This window comes from Rhea pennata, chromosome 14 (genome assembly GCF_028389875.1).
Source record: "Rhea pennata isolate bPtePen1 chromosome 14, bPtePen1.pri, whole genome shotgun sequence".
NCBI lineage: Eukaryota > Metazoa > Chordata > Aves > Rheiformes > Rheidae > Rhea > Rhea pennata.
In genome coordinates this window covers 16,471,704-16,497,764 of record NC_084676.1, presented here as the reverse complement: position 1 = coordinate 16,497,764, position 26,061 = coordinate 16,471,704, and the positions used below count along the sequence as shown (strand labels likewise).

The following is a 26,061-nucleotide window of genomic DNA, read 5'->3' as shown; positions in this document are numbered from 1 at the left end:
CTTCACTGTCACCTCTACCACAGCACAGTAACATTAAATTGAGGAATGAGCTCAAGGGTCTTCTTGAATCACAGTTACAAAGACTAATAAAGCTGAACGTTTACCAAAGTGGCAAAATACAGGAGAACTTCCAGAAGTGAAAAATAAGTCTTTTCCCCGGGCAGCACCAATTAGCCCAGTGACAACGGCCAGGCGGACGTCTTGGCAAAGAGCCGGCCAAGAGGCACTAAGAATAACCGCAGCTAGCTGGTGCCAAGGAGGTATTTTCTGGCATGCCACAACAAAGAAAAGGTATTACACTGCTGAAGAGTTGAAAACTAAACTCAACCCACAATCAGGCAATGGGTAACACAGCGATGAAAGACAACTGCTTTTTTAAAAGATTAAGTGATAGCAAGGTAACATCTTGGGTTAACATATTTTGCTGCAAAGCCATGAAATGCATTGTGCTGCAATTTTAACTTTCGTATTCGAACACAATAGTCAAAAAGGAGGGAAAAAAAAAAAAAAGGTAAAACCAACCAGGCAAACAAACCATTCTGACCTTGCTGAAACGGAGTATTTTGAGAGTAGAACATCAAGTTTTTCCAAGAGAAAAACAAATCCTTCAGAAAAATTTCACCTATCAACCTTACTAATGCAAATAAAGATTTCACAATTTAGCACGAAATACTGAAAGAGCGAGATGAGTGCAACTGGAGAATTAAAAGCAAGCTTAAAAGGGGGGGAGGGGAAGCCATTCTGTAGAAAATTAATTTATGGGTCAACCTTTAAGTTTCACTTGGCATTGACTTAATGATAGCATCTGGAAAATGCTTATCTTGCAAATATTTTGGCAAGTCATTGTAAACAGGCCGGTATCTTAGAGTCTGAGACTTGCAAAGCAGGTATTGCCTGACTTACCCCGTTGCACCAGTTTACACGGTCTGCACGAGAGCGCCTGCGCCCGCCGAGTTACGCCGCCTCTGGCCCCCACGCACCGTTCACGGGTGCCCACTCGTAACTTGGGCTCTGCTTTAAACGAATCACAGAGAGCTGCAAAAGGGAGCTCGAAAACTTGCTTGGTCTCATTTGCAGCTAATGCATAATTAACTCACTAAATTGCACAGTACTTAGCATCACGGCAGTGTTTATGCAATAAAACATCCGTCACTAAGCACGGGGAGCGCACGGGGAGCCCGCGGCACACCGCAGCCAGGCACCGCAGCAGCCGGGCGCTCCGTGTCGGCAGCTCACACGCTATCCACGGGTGCAAGAAGAAACTAAAACGTCCCAAACGCAGTCTCATTTCACTTCACTTTGACCGAGGGGTCAGGATATGACCCACCGCTTTCCCCCCGCTACCACCACCGGGCTTTAAGGAAACGCTTACGGGCTGTTTTCAAGCCTGCCACTGAGCTGTTCGAAGGGGCGATCCGTATTCCAAGCATGAGGAAATTACAGTAAATTAGCACATTAAATAAGGCACCTCGCTGACCCCCTGGCTTTGCAGGTGACGTGTCTAACAATCTCATTTGCATTTTTAGCAGGATGAAATGCCAAAGCACGGCAACGAGGCCTGAATACCAACAGCTTACAGGGAAACGCCAGGTGTCTTGCTATGAGGCATCCATGCTGCAAGAAGGGGAAATTAAGTTTAATTGAAGTTTAACAAACATTAAAAAACACACAGCTGAACAGATCTCAAATTCCTACCACTAGGGGAGGCAGGTGGGGAGAAAAGATGAAGAAATAAATATAGTAAGTATAGATTAGAAATACCTATGAAAAATAACAAGTCTGAAGCAAATACATATCTTTCCAATGCCTCTCAGCCATAGCCACAGAACAACAAATCTTTCCTTTTGGTAATGTTTGAAAGTAGAATTATATCATCATTTTTAAAGGGGAGCTCTTTTGTGAGCTATAAAGTCCCACGAAGTTGTAAATGATCCAATTAAATGTGTTCGATGTCTATTATAATAAACATAGTATAAATCTCATCACTGTAAATAATGTGTCACACAGATGACACTGCAAACAGCTCCTGTGCTTCTATACAATCACAGTGATCTTTTAATTAGACAGTGTAAACAGTCTGCTCTGTTCACTTTTTAAAGGAAAGTGTAGGAAGAAAGTTTTCCAAACACTAGGGTGAAAAATGTGTGCAATCTGAACTTCCTCTACATTCAATCAGCTTCTTGTACGTCTCAAAATATTATACCAGAAATCAGCAGGCAGGGAAAAAAAAAAGTTTAATTTGAATTTAGCAAGCAGGGAGCATCACCCAGGCAGTCCGAGCAACGGCAGTGCAACGCGTGATGCTTTGGCTACTTATGCTGGTAGGATTTCAATCAGGGCAATAACAAGTTGTAATTTACCCTATGTTTTGAAAATACCCTTTCTTGCTAAATCTGCTTGGCCTTTCTTCAGTAGTAAAAGCAGCTGCATTTGATTAAAGACTGTCAAAAAGACAAAGCTAACTTGGAGGAAGCAGGAATTTCTCAAATTGCAGTCTGAATCTGTCAGGTGCTAAAAAGGGCAACCGGCTAAATACTGCTTTTTCCTACTACAGCGCGGGGGTGTGAAACCTCGGTCCTGAAAACAACGTTTGAGAAATGATACTTTCAAAATACAGCGCTTAAACAAGCATGCACCAGCAATCAAGAGAGAGGAGAAAGAAGGAAGGGAGGAAGATGGATGGATGTGTAGCTACCAAAACAGGCTGAGAAGAAAGCAAATCAGGAGGTGGACGTTCAAGTAACACAAATGCAGAAGGGGAAGGTGAAAATGCATCACGGCCAGCGTTGCTGCTGCAATTTCCCACTGCCTCCAGGCACTGTTCAAGGCTTGCTCCAACCTCATGCTTCCCAGCCCCACGAGAGCCACAGGCTGCGAAAACCCTGTGAGCTTCAGGAAAGGCAGACGTGAGATCCGAGTTTCGCAAGGCATTCCATCTCCCCAATGCACATGGGCAGGACTTTAATGTTCCTTTTTCAAGATAAATTTAGCGTTAATATCTCTAGGCTTTAGAGGGATTAGAGCCAGGTCAACATTTAGTTGTTTGGCTTTCTGGCAGTTCCAAGATATTTTTAATTCCTTTTGGGTCAAAAGGACTTGGACACTGAAAGTTTTTAAAAAATGAAGAAAAAAATAAAGATTCAGTTGATCTGAAATCAAGTGTTACTCTTCCAACACAAAACAAAGCACTTCAAGTCCCATTTCACAGACTTGTTTAATAATATAAGACAATTCAAGGGAAAGAAGGGAAACAGGTTGCTTCAAACCTGCTGCATGAAATTTTTCAGCATTTTCGGTGTTCTTCCTTCTTTATCTGTATGAAGTTTAATGAAAATTCAATAGCTTGTATCATAAAAAAATAAAAAATTGCATAACTCCAAGGAAAAAACATGTTCCATGTGCCTCTTTGCATCATCTATGCCCCTTCTTCTAAGGGGTCAACCATCATTTCAGAACCTCTGGATATTCGTCGGGTTATTTATGTATTATTGATAAGCAAGTTGTACTCAGTGCTGTCTGGCTTGTCCTTCAGATTGGCTTGCAGCCTAATCAAACTGAGGTCGCTTGTCTATGAAATGAGATGTAGGTGGGAGGACATAATACTCTCTGGCAGGTTTTAGAGAACTCTCCTACAGGGACAAAGTCAGACCCATTGCAACTCAAAATAAAAGGCCTTCGAGAATGATGTAAAAAGGAATTTCTCTCTTGCACTTTGAAGACAATATCATCTTTCTCTGTCAGTATAAATAAGGTTTAAAGTGGTCAAGAATCGTATTTGTGTTCACTTTGCAGAATATTATAAAAATGCTTTAGTATTAAATGACAACTCTGCTAATCTAGCAAGTGCGATCGGGCTTTGGAAAATAAATCCACAGTGTCTATCCAGTGAGAAAGGCTGAGAAGAATCATTCTTTTATTCCTTTTATATTCCTTTATATATATGTAAAATAGCTAAAATGGAAGAATTTTGTATTTTAAGGAGGTATAACAGCTGCAGGACTGGGGGACAATTCACTTGCTAGTGAACATTTTAATTAGAACTTCTGTTAATAGGTTTTTAATGGGAGACAAGCACGTTGGCAAACTATCAGAAACAGCAGCAAATTCAATTCAAAAAAATTAATTACAGTCCCTTTAACGATACTAACTATAAAGGCCAGACAGGTCAATAGCTATTAGAGAAACAGTGGAAGCTATTAAGGATAAAAACAGTTATTCAAATAGTTGCTGCCTCCTGAACTGTAGCAGTGTACAAAGCATGCTTAGCCTCCAACCTGTTACTTTTGCATAGTGAATGGGAAATGTCAAAGCCAACACTGAAGAAACTATTAAAATTCCTTATAAAGGCAGTTGCTAGAATAATCAAGAAGGTAACTGAGAGCTGTGTTGACGTAAGTAGTAAAGACAACCACTAACTGATACATTCTAACACTGTGGTAAAAACAGAGTCACTCAATATTCTGTGTTTCTGCAATGAGTTACAGTTTTATCCAAATATTTGGTTCTGATTATTTGTTTCTATCTGGTTAAAGATTTGCCAACCAAGCTGCTGTTAGTTCACTCGATTCTTAAAAAGTCTGTGACTGATTAAACAACGAACACTGGAACAAATGGAAAATAATAAATTAATAAATATATTTCCAAAAGCCAACAGCTTTTTGCACCATCTATGCCCCTTCTTCCAAGAGGACAACCATCATTTCAGAACCTCTGGATATTCGTCGGGTTATTTATGTATTATTGATAAGCAAGTTGTACTCAGTGCTGTCTAGCTTTCCCTCCATATTTTATGGTGAGCTCTCTCTCCATATTTTATGCTCACACGTAGGAAGCAAAAGGTAAAATGCTGTTTATAAATATATCCTTCTGCTTGCTTCTTCTAAAAATCTGAATATTTAGACAGAAATACTGATTGTACGTTGAAAGTATTTATTGCTAATACAAACTGTTCTATAGAAGTGGTAATATAGTCCTCTGAACTGAAGTATCTGAATCAGAAGAAAGCAGCTCTGCATTCTCTTATGAGTTCTTGCTGAGCAAGAAAACACTACTTTCTCAGCTGTTCAAGAGAGAAATTCTTTATATTTTCACATTCCCACCAAAGGAAGAAAACTGTATGCACCTAAACAACAAGTTAAGCACTAACTGAACTTAATGTAAGTGGTGATGTCTGGTAGCACAGGAGAAGCAAGGTTTGGAGGTATAGCTCATTTCTTTTGGTAGATCAGCTGAAAAGGGTACACTTTGGGTGCTGGAGTGTCTGAACAGGTTATAGTTCTCCAAAAGCCTAGCTTCATACACATCTCTTCAGCAACCCTGGTATCACATACACTGTCTCCTTTAATCCACGTATAGTATTTGTTCACGCAGATTTGAAACTAAATCAGTGCTGAAAATTAACGTTTTTGAAAGTCAGACAAAACTGCACTTGGCTGACACTAGTTCCATTAAATTAGGCAATGAGAAAAAGATACGAAAGGACCACAGCGAATAAAGACTCCGCTTGGCTTTGGTGCCTTGGAAGCCCCTGCAAGACCAAACAATCACTTATTTTGGACTAGCAGCTTCTGCATGGTCTTCCACAGCTGGAGAAGTATTTATTGAAGCTGACACTAATCAATACCAATCACTTTTTCACTGGTTTCAACTTTATTAGAAAAATGATATCAACAGTTGCTACTGTCCCACTGAGCTTCCAAGGAAAGCAAAGGGTCACTGATATTTAGGTGCTCTCATTACCTGGTTCTCCAGCGTATTTTCATCCGAGCTAGAGGCTGCTTTCAGTGGAAAGTTTTGCATTTGACCTTTCCAATACTTCTTTTAGAACTAGACAATTTGAATTCATTACTTTTTCACTCTTTCCAATTTATCTCTGGCTAATCTTCTTTAAAATTTCCAAAACATTCACAAAAGTTTCTTACATTCTGGTTTTCATCCAAGATGCCACAGTCTGAAACACTGCAGTGCAGCTGGGCCACTCTTGTGTTTTGCTGAGCACCTGGTTCACCAAAAAAGATCCGGTTTGATTGCTTTGAAATGACTTTCAAATTCAGCCTCAGGGTTTTGAAGGGAAAAAGAAAAAAGAAATATTGGAGCAAGGACTCTTGGTTCATCCCAGTGAACATACACTCCACAAAGCAGAAGTGCCCAACAGGAGGGAACACAGGGGTCTGGATCAGACAACAGTGCCTGAGAGGAGGACACGCAACCAAGCAAGAACCTAAGGGTGTTCATTTTCGAACGCTAGAAGCCAGCTCTGGCTTGCAAAGTTGCAAATGTTGCAAAGTTAATCCATGCATTAATTCTTGTAAGTATAATACTCATTAAAGGCCTTAGTTCACAGAAACAGGCAAAGGACAGAGTGAAAAGGAAGGCTGCATCTTCCAAAGGATTCATATCTGTGGGTTTGACACAGTCACATATAATAAAGGCCCAGCCCTCCAGATTAGGAATTTGCCTTTTACAGAGGTTCTCCAGCTAAAAGCTATTACCTGCTTCTTGACCCATAAAGGCCATCTGAATAGCAGATCATTATCCAGATTTTCAGCAACATTTCTCAGCCTTGTTAAAAATCATGAAATACTAATTCTGAGCACCTGACTGCACTGTTATTAAAAAAAAAAAAAGATGAGAAAATATCACAGTGTGATAAGAATGGAAGCAAAGCACTTGGCAAAAGGAAAAAAAACTTTTAAAAGTGAAACCATAAAGCAGGAGCGTCAAGCTGCAGTATGAAATCAGTGTAGCAACCATCACACATCGCATGAGTTTCAGTTACCAGGGGTCCAGACAATGCTTGAGATTCAAATGAATGCTACTCTTTTCTTTGCTCCCCAAAATGAAAACTTGAGCTGAACATAGGCTCCCTTGACTTCAGACCTTCCTCCCTGCAACAACAGAATTTATGGTAACAGAGACATCAAGTGAAGAAACAAAATCATTGAAGAACAGAGTAGGTTTATACATTCACAGGGCTAAATATTTTCAGATAATTCCACTAAAAAGATGTTTAAAAGACGCATCTGGAAAGTCAAGCAAAGCTCCGGGAAACAGGAGACATCATCTAAAGAAAGAGGAAGTCAGTGAAGAAAAAATGTCTGAAGCATTAGCCTGCCAGGATTATTTCTTAACATCACAAATCATCCCTCAGGTCCATTTGAAGTCTCACAACAGAGAAACTAAGGCAACTCATTGAACTTCCTTGTGAAAAGATTTTGTAAAATCCTATAGAGTACAGCATGTAGTCTTGCAGATATGTCCTGAATTCACCCAGGCAGACGAATGCCTGTTGCCGCAGCCTTCTGATTCCATTAGTCAGGGCAAAGAGAGGGTAAAAATGTAATTTCTTGTCCAGCTGGATATGCAGCTCCTCCCTGTTTGCTTCCTGATCTTCCAAGGCCGCATCTAACTTGATCCAGATATTACCTAGAACTGTCCTGGTAAAGCCAAAAACATTCCAAGCAGCCTGTGAGAAAAACCCTGCCCCAGGGAAACATACTGGCAGCTTGACTTCAACCCAGCCAGGTTTCTACCTTTTCTTTGTGACTCCAAACAACCTCCAGAAACCAATAGCCTTCCCCCAAGAGGAGTCACAGCAAAACTCAAACAGAGCGTAGGTAACTATCTGGGCAAGTGAAAGGCTCGAGCCAAAAGGCACTTTGAGGACTCCTCGTCTTTGACGGCTTGCTCTGCATGTGCGAGGAGAAAGAAGGGTTTTTTGGGTTTGGGGAGAAGAGCTGCTCTGGTTTTGGCAGATTCGCTCAGAATGGGACAATGGTGCCAGAGGACCTTGAGAAGAAACACTCAATGTGCTTCCAAGCACTGACCCCAGACAGAAGAACGCCACTGGAAGAAGCAAGAGAGATGAATATGGGGTCTTTAAATACGTATTTGGGAGGAAAAATGTACTCTAGAGGAAGAATGAAATGCCAAAGAGTAAAAACACAGCCCTGGGAGCCTGTACTGCAGACCACCAGCGATTTCACCTGCTCCAGCACAAGAGCAGCTTGTCTCTCGCAGCCTCCAGGTAGCACAGGCGCAAGCTGGCCGTCTTTGCCGGGGTTGAGCATCTCCTCATTCAGGGCTCTCACTGGCCAGTTCTCTGCGCTGTGATAAATTACTTAAACCCTTCCAACCTGGTTTAGACTGCCAATTCTGCAGGGCAGGGACCGCGCTGCTCTGTGTTGCTTCAGTGTTTATCATAAGGGGCTTCCAGCAGGGCTTTAGGTATAACCTTCATGGAAGCAGTCGACAGCAACAGCCAATTTTTTCCAAACTTGCCTAAGTCTCTGCATCCTAACATAAAGTTAGCAAAGATACATAATTACGGATGTAGCACAGAACCAGACAGGCTGAATTAGGTACCTGATTGCATGTCTAATTTATGTACAACTGCAGCAATTACAGATGCAAATTAAATAACTGTGCAGAAAATGTGTTTTTATTAGCCATAACTAAAACCCAATAAAACTCACTAGCTCATTTACATGTCTTCTCTGAATGTGCATCTTCAGAATGTCAATTAGAAATGTGAGAAACAACCAGGATTTTCTGCTTCTTCATCTGAAAAAAAACAAGATATGCTCTCAGAGCGCACGTCCTTTACACGGCTCTCTTTCTTCCACAACAACATGACTAGGAACTCTAATTGGCAATTTTAGAGCAACACATTGTTTTACAGACAGCAGGTCTGTGCAGCTTTTAAAATCATTATTTATACTCAGTCTTTCATGGCTGAGAAAAGTCTCATCTAATAAAATCATATGCTAAATGTAATACTCGGAAGAAAGCCACTCTCACTAACTGGCAGGTTGGGATTTTTAAATGTTTGTGCTCAAGGTTGAGGAGCACTGCACTTAACTTCCGAGCCCTTCTGAGATTTGGATAGCTGGGGGTCTCTTAACATCATGTCAGCTGGGCCCAGGGCTGTGAAAAGGCACTCTGGATCTTTTAATGCTGAAACGGCTCAAACCATCTGTCATTCAGACTTACCATGGAGTGCTGCCATGTTTAAGGAGCCAGCGCTAACTTGTCAATTTATTTAAAAGCAATAAAATAAATTGCTCCCATTAAATCAAATGCTGCACAGTTCTTACACAGTTCCCTGCTATGTGTGATTAAAACTATTCCAAATACACGTTGCATGAACATCTGGCTAAAAAGTTTGTACGTACAATGGCAAGCCTCTACCGTCCGTTTGATTTGTCCCATGTTTTGCAAGGGGCAGGGGCGGTGATGGTGTCTTCTCGGTTGTCTGTATTACATACAAGTGAGTTAAAACGCTCCAGGCCAGAGTGTTTGGCTCCCAACATGGAAATCTAGGCATGTTCACGTACAGCTACCCATACACAGAGCATAGCCACCTACACAGGGCAGAGCTGCAAGCCAGGGTTTCCAGCCATAACATAAAGAGAAAATTCCCAATATGCCTTATGTATCACATATCCTCCCTTCCACACCCAGCTCCAGGCAGAGCCCAGCAGCTGGGCTGACACGCTGACCTGGGGACAGGGGCAGCCCCAGCACAGCCCAGGACACCAGGGCAGGACAGCAGGTCTCAGCGCCTGGTGGGTGGCCAGCTCCAGGCAGGGAAGAGGGGAGCATGCCACGGGTAGCAGATACGCTTCTCCCAAGGGCCCCCTGGGATTTGGCTTACTGGACACTCTTCCCCGCTCACATTTTTGGATGCTCTCAGCTTCCTTTGCTCATTTGCTTTGCAGCTTTCCCATCCTGTAATGTATTATTTCCAACACAGTATCATCCTCAAAGCAATGCTCAGCTATGCCCAGAGCAATACGGGTGGGAGCTGGAAACTCCCTGCGACATTAGCAGGATCATTTCCGTTTACACTCCATTTCTCCATGGAACTGGCTTGTATGCTGTGCACCCCTGGTCATGGTCCTGCACCTCCCCTGCCAGACCACACCGTGGACACTCATTTTGGATGCAAAACCCTCCTTCAGAATTTCATTTGACCACATCACTGGTTTCTCCTCATCTCTTGTGGCACTTATATCCTCAAACAACTCCAGCAAATTACTCAGGCCTGACATCCCTTGCTTGAATGTCTGCTAGGTAGCCTTAATTAAACTGTGCATTCCCATATATATTCTCCATGACTCCCCGAGGAGAGGGTTTCCAAGACTTCCTCATCTTGTATATTCCTTTGGATCATATATCATTAGACAGCAATGATAAGCAAATGAAAAAGGCCAACAATAATAGATTTGTATCTGCAAAAAGATAATAATCAGAAAATAAATAACTGGAAATTAGTTATTAGACCAGCCATCCCACCTCTCCCCCCACCAAAGTCCCTGAGATACTGCATACTGGGCACTCCGTTGCAGCTACTGAAGTGGAAGATTTTCAAACATTATGGTGATGAACATCAGTGCAAAATTCAAAGACGACATGTTCAAAACAGGTCTTAGCATAGGAAGGATTATCTAAGTTACTAGAGGAGAGGAAGGTCCAGAAATACCCATTCTGCTTATGATTTAAGTAACAGGCATACAAGAACATTTCCAGCTTTCTTGACAGTTCCAAGACACTGATATCAAAGGCATTATCATTTGATAATTTTTTATGTCATAGTTTTAAATTCAGAAGTTCTAGATTATGTAAAAAGCTTTAAAAAATTCCCAATTAACTCTTCCCAAACTGATCCGACTCCTCTTAAATCAATGCTAGTTTTATTGTTACTTTGAACAGGAGCAGGAACAGTCCCACCAACAAGAGCTTGTACCCAAATCTGCAAAGAGAGCGGCGCAGGCAGAGCTCAGCGTGCCATGTCATGGCAGCCAAGGGAACTTGGCTTTCTCTGAGATCACAGAATCAGCAAGTTTGGAAGGGACCTCTGGAGATCATCAATTCCAACCTCCCAAAGATTTCCTGGTGCTGGTTCCACTGGGGCTTGAACCCAGGACCTTCAGCATGTAAAGCAGATGTGATAACCACTACATTTCTTTTAGAGCTGCAGAACCACTCTGGAAATTATGATTTTGTAACACCAGGAGTAGCTAAAGGACAGAGACTGAACGACACTCATCACAACCCCAGCCAACAGTCACAGCATAGGGGCTGTAATTCAACAGCAGCAGCACCTTTAGCCCCAGGAGCTGCCACATAGCGTGTGACATCCAGACTAAGCAGGCAGGGTAATGTAAGGCACCAGTTTATTACTTCTGTGGAAAACCAATCTAAAGAGATTTAGGATTTTCATTTATCCCATGCCTGATTCTGAAACATAATTCAAGTCCTATCTTCGTTTCTAGCTACATTTTGTCGCTGACTTATTCCTGTTCATAATTAACACTGGGGTTTAGTTTTACTCCAGGATCAATATAGCCACTGAAAAAGTTCTGGGTTCTATTCAGACTGATGCAATAAAATTGTTATTTAAATTCTGAGTGCTGACCCTGTTGTTGCAGATGAGCAAGCAGAAAAGAAACCAACTTGCTTTTGCGATCCAAGCCCAACTTTGCATAGCTCAGCACTCAAAGAAATGTTCTATTTCCAACAGCACAATGAAACCTGGCAGCAAGTCCATGGCAATGCATATGGAAATCCACAGTGCAATCTCTGTAAAGTCATTTTTCACAAGAGAAGTACACCTATAACTGAACTATGTCATCAAAAAAATTCTTTCATTGCAACCTGACCCAGGGAATGTCAGGCAAATTAAAACTCAGCAGGTAACACCTCAGATACCCCATTAATATAATACAGGAGTATTTGGAGAGGAAAAAATATGCTTTTAATTAAAAACAATATTTTAATAATGCAAAAAGTTATTTACATAATACTTATGTAAAGCACCCATTCTTATGCCTGCAGTTGGTGACCGCTTGGCTGAGGATCCTGATGTGGGGCAGAGGGGTAGGATCCTGGTGGAGGAGAGGAGAGAAAGTACAGGAAAGGGGGAGGAGGGGCCTCATATAGAAGGTCAAAGTTTTCCCTGCTTAAAATAGGCAATCAAACAAACAAAAAAGGCCTACCTCTTTATAGAGAGATGCACATAATAAAAGGGTAGCTATAGTCATTTATAGCGGTTTGGAGAAAAGGAAACCCTATGTGAGATGCATGAATTATACCACAGTAAATGCACAGGTAAATCCATTTTGGATTTGGACCCCGTACGTGCAACCGGTGTGAAACCACAGACAAGGCTTGGTATTGACCTCCGTGGTTTGCGGGCAGCACTTCCCTTACCCAGGCAGGACAGACTCCCTGCAGCCAGGAGACCTACTGGGACAGCCTACCTAGAAGACAGAGTTTTCTTATATTGCATACAGTGCACCTGTATAAAAAAAAAAAAAAAAAATCAATGAGTAGTTCAGATACAACCATCAATAAAGATGGGAAAAATGAATATGAATGGATTGAATACCATGTGATAAGGGTTTCTATGCACCTTAAAAAGAGTCATTTTCAGCCTTTGCAGCAGAATATCGCACATAGCTGCTTTGTTACTGAGGCATCCCAAAAAGTCAGTGCACTGTCCTATGCCATCAATCTACGCAAGGTTATGCAAGGTCTAGAGAACACTTTCCTACAGAAATGAGCCAAACCAGGAATTCTTTTAGTACTTGAGTTTTTTTGTTAAGATTCACTTAATCTGTAGTCTTAAAATATGTTTACAAAAAGAAAAGTGATCAGTAATTCCACCACTAAATTGCATTACTTTACATAAGTAATTTGAGACAATACATTAAAGTGAATGAATGAATAAATGATCTTCAAAATGCGCATTCATTTCGAAGGACAACAACTTCAACAGCAAATCTTTGCTGAAAGGAAAACCAGCAATTCAGACTATCCACTCTGTGAAGCGGCTTATGAAAAACTGGAAAAGATCCGTTTCATACTGGAATCAAATTGATCAACTTAAAAAGACACCAGCATTGCAATTCATTATGATTTTTGACAACATAAACTTCCAACTTCAAAAGTCAGACCAAGTGAAACATTACGCACAAAGAGCTCATTGATTGAGTATGTCTGTACAGTTTAATTCTGAAAAATCGATCATTGCGCATTTCCTCCAAACACTTTATTTGTAGCATCCTCCCATATAATTTATCATTATTGCTTTTTGCTAAAATGAAAAGGGTAATTCCACTAGTCTCAGCCCTACTAAATCACTATTTAATGTCACGTGACTGACTTGTATAACAGTATAGCTTGGTTTATTATAAAGAACATTATTATTAAGTATCTCTCAGTTATAATGTCGATAGTTGGTGGCTATTATTTTAAGAATTCTGTTTTCTTTGAATAGATTTTCTTTGTCCGACCTACACCATGTCTTGCTCTTGGAATCACTTCTGAAGAAAAGGGTCGCTTTTGGCTTATGAAGTATCCCCAGGCAAAAGCCAGAAGCTATAAACATGAATTTTTCATTATATTAATTGTCCTAGTTTAAGTATGCAACATGACTCTTCAGACAATTGATACAGAATTTTAATTGTGTGTGAAACAGTCAGTCTTTTTAAGTCCACTTCCTAACCTTTTTTATACTGCAGGGAGCTTCTGCCAACAAACACTGCCTCTTAGCTAATGTTCAACTTTCTTTGTAATTCACTTTCTTGACCTTTTATTTTGACATTTTCACCCTATATATTAATTTCTGCCAGCACTGAACGTGGAAGCATTGTAATTACTTACATATAAATCTTTCATCACATCTTTCTTTTGACTTTGTTAGAAAACGCTGTATATCAAATAACAGCAATTCGCCATTCATCAGCTGGCCTTTGAAAAGAGCCGGCGGCGAGCGGCACAGAGCCCGGCGCGCTCGGCGCGCCAGGAACCCGCTGCTCTGGGAGAGCACCCCGGGGCACCCGAGAAGGAGCAAACAGCCTCCCCGCTTTTTCCACAGAGCCCATAGACACATCCAAGGTCTTGCCCTCTCCCAGCTTTAAATCAGGCGGGACGCCGCGGCGGTGCCGACTCGCTGGGGCCACCCGAAGGTGCTGCAGGCACCCGCTGCCGTGGCCTGGAGGCAGCGGCTGGGACGGCAGGGCAGCGCGGGGACAACGCGGGTGCCCTCTCGCCCCGACGAGGTGGCTCTCCAGAGCGTCTCCTGATCCTGCTCTCTGCATTAAAGGAAATTCAGGGTAATCGAAACCACATTTCCCAGGGAATTTATTATCTACGCCAAAACAAAATCATAAAACATCCAGGTTTTGTTGCAAATTTAGATGTACAGTATATTCACCTATAATTGATTACAAATAGGTAAGGTCCATGTGACATACTCAAGCAATCACGTTCAATACCTGTTTCTCTTGCTGGATTTTCCTGTTAGAGAGGGGACAGTCACAGCACGAGGCGCCCTCCAGGTGGTCACCTCTAATTCCCTTGGATGCCACTGTCCTCAAGACAATTTCAGCTTATTTAGGTTGTTAATCTTTCAGCTGCACTGAAGGAACTGTAGGACCTTCACAGCTGTCACCAATTTCTGATACCTCAACAGAAGAGGTTTTCAAACACTGTGTGCAAGGAGCACAGATGCTCTTGCATTGTTCTTCTGGCTTCCAGCCTTCCACTTTCCAGGCCCTTAGCACTGCTATTTACCATGGAGACCAGTGAAAAACTAATCAAAGTAGGTGGGCGAATTGAAGTAACCTTGTCAAGAGTTCTGCAAGGTGGGTATGTGCTCAGTGGAGCAGAGAGACAGCAAAACACAGCAAAGCCACTTCAAACATCATAAAATGCAAGCTGCAGTCACACCATGAAACTATATGTCAGTGGAAAATACCTACAATTCTATTATTCATCACTTTTTTTTTTTTTTTTTTTTACCAGCTAATAAAGATATAGCCAAATTATTTCCAAGCAGACATAGCTGAGTATTTTCAAGGCGGAGATCCAAGTCATTACCTAGTATCCTAAACACTAGACAGACCTAGATTCTGGGGCAGTGTTTGACATGCAGGATAAACTTGCAAAGAGAGAAAAAGAAAAACCCAACCGTTGACTGTTGCGTACACTGTGTACATGCTGCCATGGATTAGGTATATTTTCTGGAGCAGAAAGGTGTATTGGGAAAACATCACAGATATGTTTCTGGGTTTCTCAGTCTTTTTGATTCCTATAATGTGTTTTACATTTCTTTTCCTTCCTCTTGTCTTACACCTAGTTTAGTGCTAGTCCTAAAACAAAACCTCAGATCCAAACTTTGCAAGCACATTTTCAACACGTCACAAATAGGAGATTTTTCCCATGGATTTTGAGAGCCACAGTAGCATCCTAATAATTTTTAAATAACTAAAACAGAAGGATATAAACGTTTCTAAGCAGGCATATCTGTGACAGAGACAATTCTGTCACTGAGAGGGCATGAGGTATTTATCCCATATTTTGGCTTTCCAAGACCACCAAAATAATGTTTTGTTAGTTCACTTGGAGATACCATTAATTGAACCAACAGACTATTGCTTTCAAACTCAAAGGACAAGTGAGCACAAACACTCTAACAACGATCTTTGCTTCTAACTTGCTAGGAAGGAGTGGAAAGCTCACTATCAATGACCCTCTGTTTTTAAATACCATTTCAAATCTCTGTCTCAGTAGATGATTTCAAAGCTTAATTCTAGCTCACTGCTGAGCGATGCTGCTGCAGAATTTCTGCTAATATGAAAACAACTAGCACTGTAATGGTTATTTATGAGCGCACGTGGCAGAAATGAACTCTGTGCCCACGAAAGCAGCCGGGCTCCTTGGCTCTGTCCAGACACCAGTGCTGCACTTTCATAGCTGCGAGGATACACAGAACCCGGCAATGCACGAAGGAAATCAAACAAGTGGAAGCTTCTCTCTTATTTAACTTAATAGGAATTTTCAGCAGAATTCCCAAACTCAGGTAATATGAATGTTTTATTCCCAGCAAATAACAAAGTTTACCCATGGTTTGCTAAAGGGGGGATGATTTAACCCTTTCAGGGTCTGCTATGTGGGCACAGAGCACGCTAGCGTGGTCCCGGGGACACCGCAGAAGTCAAAGCTGTGGCTGCAGCTCAGATGAAGCCAAGGTTTGCACCCAGAGCAAAGCTGCAGCCACTTCGGTTGCTATGAAGGACACAGTATGTCATGCCTGAAGTTACAGAACTTAATCCCTAAGAACAACATCCTCTGAGACTATAAAAGTAATTTTTTAACTGACAATTTTAAATTAATGCAAAAATTGGCCCTCCAAGACACTCGGCGGTGTGTATCGCACCAGACATCTGCACTTGATGGCTCATTAATGGAGTTGGACGGTTCAACCTTCGCCCTTAGACAGAACTCGCATCTTAAACCCTGGCCACGTGAAGCAGGAGGTTTGGGGCTTTTTGCTGTTCAGTAAAATGGACGTTTTCCTCTGTTACACCTTAAAGACGTAAGTCTCTCCAGAGAAGAGCTAAAGCAAACACTTCTACGCACACTAGCCTCGCTATAAAGCAGCTTGACACCCCCTGGGCAGCAGCGCTACGGACACGACCGCTGCTGCCTCTGCCGGCGAGAACGGCGTCCCCTGAGTCCTCCCCGCGTCCCCTCCCAAACCCGCTCCGCCCGGACGCCCGCGCGCGCCACCTCCAACAAAGCGCAGACTCCCTTCCTAGAAACGGGACGCAAGGGCATTTCCCGGATCGTCCCGGGACACGACCCCGAACACAAAAACCTGCTCTCCCTGGAAGGACCCCGCTCGCCGACCTGGTGCCCAGCGCGCCACGGCAGCAGACGGGACACGTGCCACCGAGCGCCGCGGAAGCTGCTGCCTGTCTTCAGCCCAAGGCTTCACCGCTGTCCAGGACAAAGCTCTCAGCATCCTGGGCCACTTGGAAACACGCTGACGGCAGACGCTCGAGAGGGCGCCAGGCCGATTTCTCAGAACGTTTTCCCCTCTCGTTTCTCAAGGTGAGAATCAGAACGGAGCAGCGCCAAGGAGAGGGGGTAGGTAGCTCCTCGCAACAAACGTCTTTGCTGTCCTTCCCAAGCACAGGAAAAATAGATGCGTTTTACTTCCTTTACCTTTCTGTCTTCATTTGCTCAGATTTCTCTGAGCATAATCTCAATATTGAATTTGTCTTGTTTTTGTTAGTCCTAGTTTAGGGATAATTGCATCACCTCTAATATATATTATCTTTTTAGATTACTCACAAACGTAATTTCTATACACCTAGTTATTTTGGCAATATGTTATTACCAATCAAAAATTACTCTGGTTCATTTCCACAAGAGTTCGGAGTAACTGAGGTCAGTTAAATTGCTGCTAAGGGAGACCAAGGTTAAGTTTATCTAACCTGAAATGCAGAAAAACGCTGTGTGCATGGCTAATGAGATGTTATTTAAAAGCAGGATTGTACCTTACGCTATGCCAGCCCCATATACTAACTAAAAATCTGGCTCGATAATCGCACGAGCGTTTTGTTCTGTTTAGCGTAGGAACAGTCCACAGCTAAGCGCAGCAACGGAGTCCACGTTCTCCACGGCACGTAACGAGCCCCGAGACACATCTACACCACCACCTCCCTCAAGCAAAACCGCGTGAAAGTTTGCTCATCTCTTCTGGGTGACACTTCCATTAAAATATGCTCCATAAAGCCACAGGTATGTTCTGCCAAAACCACGCAGTGAGACCGACTTCAGCTAGACTTCGGCAAAGCAAGGCCGCGGCACATCTCCGTCTGCTCAACGACCGTCTCAACAGACTTCGCATTTACCCCAAGACCAACAGCAAATCATGTCATGCACAATTTCCCAAGCCAAATACCTTAATATAAACATATCTGCCAATAGACTTTTCTTTATCTAGCTATAGAAGCAAGGCATAAACTCACTGGTTGTGAAACCCGGTCCTCCGAGACCTGGAAGCTCGTGGATTAGTTAGAAAGAGCACAGTAAAGCAACTGATCTTTATCGTCAGCAAAATATCCAACAAGATCCTTAACACTGTGTATTTTTTTACTGTAGGCAATAGCATAAATCTAAGAGTCCAGTAATGAATTAGATAAGGAAGATAACAGAAGATACAAGAGAAGGCCAAAGCCATTTATTACAAATGCAAGAAATAGCACTAAAACTCCTAAGATGACAGATTTTTTTTCAAGAGGCCCCGAAGGTCAGCAGATTTGAATGACTCTGGGAAAAGGGAACATGTTAGGTCTGAAGCTGAAAATCTACCGCAGAGAACGTCTAGACAGCAAGTCTTAAGTCTCACTCTTAAATCATCCGAGCTGCAGCTCAGCCGGGTCCGCAGCGTCGCCACGCAGGGTGAGAGACGAGGCTCGGCGAGGAGCAGTCTCCAAACACGGCCGCAGAGCTCGCATGGGAGCACCCGGGGCGCTGCCCCGACGCCGGACAGGCGGACCGGCCGGCCGGCTCCAGAGCACAGACGGACGGTGCAGAACGGCACCTTTTCCGATAAGGAGGCAGCAGCATTTTGCATGAGCTTCCAGATGGATTTAACAACTATATCTGCAGCAGCAGCAGAAGTAACAGCAAATTCTTATGTTTTTAAGCAACAAACCTCAAAGCAGGTATGAGGATCCCTGCCCCGCGGTACGGGGGAGGAAGGCGGCGCTGGGCGGGGAGGAGCGGCAGCAGGGCCAAGAGCAGCAGCCCCAGCTCAGGGCCGCCGCAGCAGCAGCATCTCCCCGCTGCACTTCGTCTCGATTCGAGCACTAGCTGTTTCCCACCTTTAACAACAGCAGATCTTCCAGCTGTTTTTCATTTCAGGTACACTCTCAAATAGGCAGGAAAAAAAACCAAACCATCAAAAACTTTTTTAGTGTCTATTTTCCCCCATGGATGAGAACGTAAAACTCCCTTCCCCGGTTTCCGGCTGCCCTGCCAGCCCCGACCTCGCTGCCGAGGTGGAAGACGGGGGTTCAGCGTTGTAGGTGTTGTACTTTGTGCACTAGATGGCAAAAGCCATCAGTCGTAGAGCTCTGGGTGCCGCCTTCCTCGAACACGGTTTTGCAGACCCAGCTCATGGCGAGGAATATTGCGATGAACGTCGCTAACGACCGGCCCGAGAACACACACGGAAGAGCGAGCAGCAGGATGAGTATCGTGGGACTCCAACCTCCTCGCCGTGGCTTTAGACCACGACACAAAGATATTCTTTCACGCTACATTAGCTTCAGATGCACTCCGTTCACTTTTGTTTAATCCAGGAAAAATAAATTTAGCAGAGGAACAGACAAGCAGTAACTCAAAAATAACAGAGAAGCCTTTCCTTTTCCCTCCCCCTCCCTTTTTTTTTAATTTCTCTCTTTCATTGATTCCTCCCCCTCTGCCCCCAAATATATCTTTCCCCTCCCCGCATAAAGAGAGAAAGTTGTACCATCATTACTGAGCCTTAATCCTTGCCATGCCTTGGTAGGATTACTTCTAATCTCTGAAAAGATCCCGAAGCTAATGAACAATTATACCAGGAGAGAAAGCCACCTGGAAGATGTACTGAAGAAGGAATTAAAAGTAGAATTTTTTGGGCTAAGCAGGCAGGAAACACAAAAACACTCTGAGCAGTCTAACCGGCCTGGGATTCATGATGTGAGGCTCATGAATTTGGTAGCAATTGTACATAAGTATCAATAATTTTAGATTGTTGTTCCGGTGAGAAGAACAACAAGTAAATCAAAATCTTAAAAGACTAAAAGGGGAGAGAGAGAAAAACTAAGGGCCAGTGAACAAATCCAAATGTCAGAGAAAGTCACAGGCAGAGGGGAGATACGGGAATAACAGATCCAGAGCAAACCCACTGGAGATGTTAGGAGCTGGCAAAAGATCAGAGCGATAAGAAGCAAGAATGGAAATAACCTTTAATTCTGTGCCTGTAGGAGGACATGAAAAAACTGTTGCAACGGAGGCCAGCCAAGGTAACATGGAAAGGGGCCTGGTCATGTGCTGGAAGCTCTGCTTATATCAGGCCAAAGCGAAGAGTTTTGTCCTACTTTGAGAAGTGCTCTGCTAAAAACAGCTCAGAAAAGCTCTGAAACAAAGCTGAAAGGCATAGGGGGTTTTTAGCAAACCAGGCTTTAATTGCAGTTTTCTAACCCTTCAGTCATACCAAGCTCTGTGAACATGCATTTTCACTTCTCTTCCAGAAACGGAGGTATGCCTGTGGCCACCATCCATAAAGAGCGCTCTTCATGGCACCAGTTTTAGTTAGGCCATACGGCAGAGACGCACATAACCAGCTCCCGCCTCTCCTCCCAGCACCCTGTTCCACCTCTCCAGGCAAGACGTTCAAAACCCAGTTACTCATCAGACACCAAACATCCACCACATGCCCTTTTCCAAGCACACACAAGCCTCAGATAAACGCTCGCCCCATATTTATCTTCTTATCTTTAAAAAGTAGGAATTGAGTTTTGCTGGAACACAAGCGTATGCTGACCTTCTCCCAAACTGCATCTACAATCTTTCTGTGTTCAGAAGATTGCCCAGGGCTGACAGACATTATGATCTCCAATCCGTCCTCACCAGGTCACTTTGCTTCCTCCCATCTTCTACCTTCCTCATCCCCATACCACAATGTCAAACACTGCCAGGGAATGGTTGAGGGTTTTCCAGCCTTGCCATAATCTAGAAATCCTAGGAAAATCCTGTCTTTATTAGAATTACACACTCAGCTTTGCAAACCTTGAGAGGTTTCAGGAAATTCGGCTAAAACCTGGAAAATAGCGGTGCTTTTGAGCAGCATCCAAACTGAGCCACAGGAAGAAAAAAACGGAGGCTCGTTCATCACTAATTAAGGGCTTAACTGACATTACCAACGCTTAACATATGTTCTTCCCTATTAGTTTCCAAGAACAACAACAGGCCCACAAGATTATTTTGAGCCTGAGTTGAAATAAGGTGAAACCTAACCTACCTTGCGCCAACAAAGTTTTCCAGAGGATCAAACATTTTGTTTACTCTGAAGTCAATTCTAAGATGCAAGACACTTACACACCGTCAGCATACGGAGCCACTAATCAGCCACATTCCCAGCAAACCGAATTTGTCGTTACTTCATTTCAGAAATTTCAATTTGCTCACATGAACATGTGAAGTGGGATAAAAGATACTATAATATGAGCATATTTTTTAAAGTTGCGAAGTTTTTCCACAAGGTTTTAGAGAGTTTTAAAGTACTCTTCTGGTTATAACAGGGCCGATAGCCTGCACGCTTGCATAGTGTTTTCTCTACGACGCACAGATGCAATTTATATTTTGCAGGGAACTACATACACCAAGTTTCACTAAAGACCTCAAAAAGGCTAAAAGCTCTGTGGAGTACAGAACTTGCTACACAGAGGAAAAAGTTAATCCTAAAGTGGATTTCTTGCCATATTACAGTCTAAAACTATACAGGGCTCACTAACTTCCTTATCTGTCAGCACATACGGAATCCCACCTAACTTACTGTGATGCTTTCACATTTTATGGTCGAGCCTTGGATGCCATTATTCATGAGCACAACAAAAATTCTGAACTGCAAACATTATGGAAAATGTCAAATGTAGTTCCTCTCACTTTCACCTATGTTATCATCATCAACATTTCATTGACCTCATTTAATGTTATTGCTTGATAAACAGAAAAAAAATAACACTCCTTTTTTAAAAATGGAGCACTCAGTTAACAAAATAAGTGTATTTATTAAGTTATGAGAAATAATCTGGTTCCTACTAAAGCCAGCAGAAAACTTCCTTGATTCCCATGGGGAAAAAGATCAGGCCTTTAAATATGTGCCAAAAAGGCAAAGTTTTATCCAAATGTACCGAGCATGCACGGCTCTTGAAGGCTGGTGCCTGCAAGGTGCAGGCTGCACAGCAGGGCTGAGCACGAAGGAAAAATCTCTGTCCCGTCCAGGTCCAAACTGCTTGACTTTGATGCAAGGGGACACGCTCAGCTGCTTTTGCAATGCAGCCCTGATTTGGTACCTGCATCTGAACCCAGAGAGCAAGCAAACATCTTCTAATTTCCTTCTAAGACCAAGAATGTCATCACTAAAAGGTGCCTTCATTTATTTTGCAATGTCAAGCCATGTATGCAAGTTCAATGCGTTTACTGATGACCTCTGGTGAGGACTCCACCACCACTATGTTATCTTTCGCTGGAAAACCAGCATCGTTGGCATAAATAGTTTGCGCCAGGCAGACTTCCATCCACTGTGAAAAGTCAGACACATCCCAGAGTATTTTTACTGCAGATTTATGGCCCATTCAGGCTTGATTTATTCCTCCTTTTAATTCAAAGAGTTATGAGCAGCAACTCACAGTACTTTAAACTTATTTAAGCAAAATCAAAACTGAAAACCTAGCAACTTTCCTGTGACCCAAGATGGATTTAAGAGTGATTAGTAACAGAAATGAAAATTCATTTTCTGGGGGGGGGGAGGGGGGGAGAGAGAGAGAGGAGGAAGGACAGTCAGCTTCATCATTATGATGTTGTAATTTTTACTTAAACCAAATATATTTATAACCTTGCTAATATGCCTTGTCTGGAAAAAGAATTTTATCTGTGAAATCCAAACAAAACGTCAGTGACTAGGATCTTCACAGGCAACAAGTGCAACAAGTGCTTTCTGGTGCTTAACTGAAATGCCTTAAATAAGCCTGATCTTCAGAGCAAGAATGGCTCAGCTGTTTTCAAATACCACACAATTTTAAAACTATTACAAATTGTAACTTAGCTGCTACCTTGAAAAATTTATGCCGTCTGTTTGTATCCAATGGAAAAATAACTGGTATGCTTGCTCGCAAATGTTCAAGCCAGCCAAGCTGGCTGCAAAATATGATTTACCTTCCACAGACTGCCAAAGTCAACTGTCTGGTATAAGAGGTAGTGAGTTTTTAAGTTGTTCCTGTGGGGAAAGACCATGCTCTAAAAAGACCTTAAATGGACTCAACCAGAAGTACGCCCTAGGACATCGTCCGTTGTAAGAGAGAAAAACATTTTTGCGAAGCTGCCTTGCTCGAACTCAGGTTTGAAGAAGTAAGCAGCATTACACTAGGGACTGGAGGGAGAAAGAGGAGAAAAATGGGTTCATTAAGTGAAAGAGCTTGGTATTTTGTAGAGGTAGATGAAACAAGAAAAGCAGGACCAGCATATACACCAACAAAGCTCTGAGATGCTAGAAGGAAATCCTGACCACATAAACCCATGGTGATCTAATCAAGTGATCACAGGCTAAGCAAGAATTGAGGAGCCGTGTACTACAGGAGTCTTGAGCAGGAGCACAGCGGGGACTTTGGTTCAAATATGGCATCCTGGGTTTGGGAATAACCTGGGCTCTTGTTTCATCTGCAGGAGATGCAGCATGCCAAGCTGAGGATTGGTGTGCACAGCCAAAAAACATCCCGCAACTCATCAGTGCCTGATACATGAAGCAGCATGTCTCTTTTTCTAATGAAAGCAAAGTTTCTTTCTTAATGAACTCATTTCAAAGAGATTCTAACAGAGAAAAGAAAAAAAAATCACATTTACTGTGCTCTTTGGCAGAACTGGGTTTTTTTTTTTGTTAATGAAAAACGTACGTACGTACATACGTGTGTGTGTGTGTGTGTGTGTGTGTGTGTGTGTGTGTGTATGTTTTCAGGAAAGGGTCTTTCACCCATCTGGAGTAACAAATGCCAACAACCTAAAAACCTGCCACTGGGGACTCTACCTGCCTCCCAGAAACTGTAATTGCTTTCTTGGTACCACTAATGAACTGAAACTCTGTAACCTACATTCAAGCTGTCAAACCTTGGAGCATATTAATATTCATGAAAAACAACATTTCTCTTTTTTTCTCCACACTACACACACTATTTTCACTAGTTAAATTGCAGACAAATTAAGCAGCATTTTAACTGTGTTTTCATTTCTTAGACATACGATGCTTTGATTGAAGAAAACACTTTTCATTTGCAAAAACTAAATGAACTTCAGGAAAAAACAATGAAAGCAGAAGTGCAAATTTATACGATGAAAGTTAAGACCTTATCTGGTTAATGAACCAAAAGAAGAAAGTTTAATATTAGATTCTGTGTTCACATGTCCACAGGAAATATGTATAACTACCTTGACCTCCCACTGGACCAAACAGCCTCCTGCCACATGTATCACAACACGTTAAACTATTTCACTGAAATTCATAAAAACAAGGAAGCAGAACATTATTGACTTCTTTGGAGGCCTAAATAGACTTACAAGGAAGCACTCTGGGGAAATAATATGCAGTCCATTTGCAAAACTAGTTTCTGGCCTCAAAAATCCACTGCATCTCCATAAAGCAGAGGTTAAGTGGAGAGAAAAACAAAGCAAATGAAACAAATTTTTGGCAAAAGGAAATGGAATGGAAAGGCTTAGCAGATTCCTGCCATTTGTCCACTGGTTTTGTTGTTGTTGTTGTTGTTTTGGGTTTTGGTTTGTTTGTTTGTTTGTTTTTACCAGGAGGCACACAAGAAAACAGATCTGTAAAGTTAACTGGATGCCTCACAGGTGAGCTCTTTGAGCAGGTCTTTAAAAGCAACCTGATGTCAGGCTCAGGAGCCTCTTCATTTTCATTCACCTTCAACTACTGGTTGCGCTTTACATAACTAGATACAGCAACGATACTCAGCAGCTGGCATTTCAATAGCTCTTTACAGGTAAATACGAGTATGATTAACATTTACAAAGCTACCCTCTTGGCTATGCAAGCTTTAATAATTCAACAATATTCACTGTCTGGAATACAGAAAACAAGCTGCAGTTTTTTAACTTAGAAAATGAGATGGGGTGATTTGCCTTTATTCCTTTCTGGAGCCTAGTATTTTCTGCTCGACTGCTCTGTCTTTTCAGGAATACTGCATTGGCGGTCCTTGCTCAGTAGTTCTAGGAAGGTGCCTTCAGGTTGAACCCTGAAACTTCAGGCATCCGCCCCAGCAGGAAACACTGTAAATATCTCCGTGCTTGTATATTTGCTGTACAACCTGTATTTAAGGATCATCCACTCAGCATCGCTAGCAGGAACTTAAGAAACCTTAGCTCTTATAGGACATTTTCCGTTCTAAAATCTGTCATACGAAAGGTTTGCTCCATAAACACACCACGTAGATATCGTGGTTTCCCTGCCGTGCCATCCGGTTGTTATTCTTACAACACTCTCCAGATCTCACGCAGCCCTTCCCAGGCAAACACTCAAACTAGGTCGCTATCCACAGGCGTGAGTCACCACGTCTAACTTTAGCATCCAGCATAGCTAGCTGTTTAGGAAATCTACTCACCTTCGCCCCTACAAATAGTCAGCGAGGAGAAAAAAGCTCCAGAAGGTGATTCAGGAAAAGAGACTAGCCTAACTGCTCTCTGCATCCTTTCGCAGAGGATATTCGCTGTTTCTGCTTCCTACATAAGGTGGTGGCCAAGGGTGGTTGCACGTCAGAGCTGGGTGCTGTGCTGGGTATTTTCATATTATAGTGGGTCAAAACCTGATTTCATCTTCCACACTAAACTCTTGGGGACAGGTGCACAGGGATGGAAATAGGAGGAATATTTTCCTATAAAATAAAAGAGCATACACATAACAACTGTGCTCACGTAGCTGGACTTCTTCCAGGATTCAGGTCACTGTATGAGGCTTCCCCAGTGCCACAGCAGTCCTGGAGCAACCTCGATGCCATGTTTTTGTGGGCGCTGCTTTGTGCAAAGCAGATTTCCACCACTCACTGTTTCAGCAACAGCTTTCCCTGTACACAAGGAGTTTCTCCGAGGCCTTCACATAGCCCCAAAGCTTCACTTAATGATGTATTTTCTCTATGAACAAAGGCTAAGCCCACTTTTGTGCAAGAGCTAGAATGCCTAATGATTACCCAGTTTTACAAGCAATAAAACAAGAGGTAAAAAGAAATAAATGAAGAGATGATTTGTATCCAGCCTGTGTTTGCTTTCACTGGATAGATTTTAGTATTTTCCAATCGTTGTGATTCATAAGCCTGTATTAAATGTGACTGGGGCCATTTTGACGGTCCTTGATCAAGTAAACCTTCCAGCAATGTCATCAGAGGTTTTATCCAATTAAATACTGCAGAATTTGGCTAGAAAGAGCTAGAAAAGAAA

General features: G+C 42.5%; 1 protein-coding gene across 1 annotated transcript in view; it reads right to left on the bottom strand.

Moving 5' to 3' along the window:
- The window catches only part of ADAMTS2 (ADAM metallopeptidase with thrombospondin type 1 motif 2), a 186,621-nt gene that overhangs the window by 68,367 nt on the left and 92,193 nt on the right, over positions 1-26,061 (bottom strand). The gene's annotated exons all lie outside the window — the stretch shown is intronic.